We start from the raw sequence: 2,015 nt of genomic DNA on the forward strand, positions 1-2,015 counted from the left end.
AGGCTTTTTTGTGGGCTGACATTGCTAAGGCCCTCAAGGTGCTACTATATTGGACAATGGGCTACTTTCTTATTTATGCTCTAGCTAGCCTATATACAGTCATTATTTTGGGCTCATATCCACTTGAAATTATTTACAGTCACTCATATCTATAAAATAAAATAAAATAAACCAAATTATTTAAGATTATAATAATATTAGAATATAAATAATCTAGAATACATACATACATGTATATAACATATATAATATTAATGTGCTTATATTAATTTTTTATATTGAATTTATTAAAATTTTCCTACATCTGGTATCAGGACAAAATTTCAATCTATTTGAAGCATAGTCATGGGTCAAGCGAGGATCATAATTTTAAAAAAAAAACTGTAATCGCCGAACCACTATAACCCTCCAATAGCTATCGTTTGAATCCATCCACCTCATGTTCAATCATTCAAATCTAGCCACCAAATGTTACATCTATCACAATAGCCCAACACTAAAAGAAGAGGGAGAGAAGATAAATACTCATTGTTACTTTTTATTTTTTTGGGTAGGAAAAAAAAAATACTTAAGAGGCCTAAAATAATAAGAAAAAAATAAGTATATGAGAAAGGTGTCATTAAATCCATTTGTAGTACATTTGGGAAAATTATTCGGTACTCCCGGAGTACCATAAATACGTACTCCCTCCTCTCACATAAATGGTGAGTCCCACCATGAATTTAATTAGTGGGACTCACCATTCATATGAGAAGAACGCATTTATGATATTCCGGGAGTACCCAATAATTTTCCGTACATTTGTAATCCTTGGGATATTTTTTTTTAAGAGAACTTCAACTTATGGTGTTTGCTCATGATAATAACTCTTTATTATTAGACTAAAACACTACTCAGTTTTTGGTGTAAACAGGGTTTAAACCCCAAAACTCTTATTCAACCATTAGAGACTTTAACAGTTAAGCTAACTAAAACCCACTTGTAATCCTTGAATTGAAAGAATTAAAATTCAATTCTTGCGGCAAAGTTTTTCCTTTATTTATTTATTTATTTGACAACCTATGGTATGCCCATGCTATTAAGACTTTTTATTTGATATTTGTCGGGGTTGATTGTGGAAAGGGTAAATAAAATGGGAAATGGCCCAATCACCCCTTAGATTTGAGAAAAAATGAATGTAAAGGGAAAAGTCAAGTTCAAAATCTACACTACTTATCAAGTAGGCTAGTGATGCGCGCACGCGCACACACACAGAGACAGAGAGAGAGAGAATTACTGTGTTGCCACATATACAAAAATCATTAATAAGCCACAATTATAGGGTAATTTGATTACTAAACTAAGAAACTTGCTAAATGTTCAAAACCTCGTCAGAGAACTTCCAATGAAATCAAATGTATTTTCTTAGCTAAAAATGGTGATATTGAAATTTCAGATACAAAGAGCAGAGCAACTATTGTTTTTTTTTTGGTTAAGAGGAATATCATTAACAACAAAACTAAAGCTCCAACAGAGCCGGTTCAAATACAAGCCATTGGAATCAAATTCTAACAAAAAGGAAATGTCCACAGGAGGACTTTCAAAAAAAATAAACTCATCTTCTTGAAGGCCTCCCATCCTAGCTAAAGCATCCGCACAACGGTTTGCTTCCCGGAAAATATGCTTGAACCGAATTTGAGGAATTTGCTTAATCAGGTGTCTACAATCATCCAAAAGAGCAGAAGCAAAGATATTAGAGCAATTCATTCGGATACGCTTGGCCGTATGGGGGGATTAGAGCAACTATTGTTACTAATGCATGATAGTGCCCAAACACATGAGCTTTTTCATAGGCTCTCATATTTTGAAAATGATGCTAACTAGCAAAATCTATGTTTTGGGAAAATGAAAACCCCCAAAATAAAGCCTAATCATGACGGCCCAAAATCACACTCCCTTAATTCCTTGCTATATTGTATGGGTTTGGGCCCTGCATTGAAAAATAAAAATATTTGTGTTGGGCTTGTTGAATTTTA

Source organism: Quercus robur, chromosome 11 (assembly GCF_932294415.1).
Source record: "Quercus robur chromosome 11, dhQueRobu3.1, whole genome shotgun sequence".
Taxonomy (NCBI): domain Eukaryota; kingdom Viridiplantae; phylum Streptophyta; class Magnoliopsida; order Fagales; family Fagaceae; genus Quercus; species Quercus robur.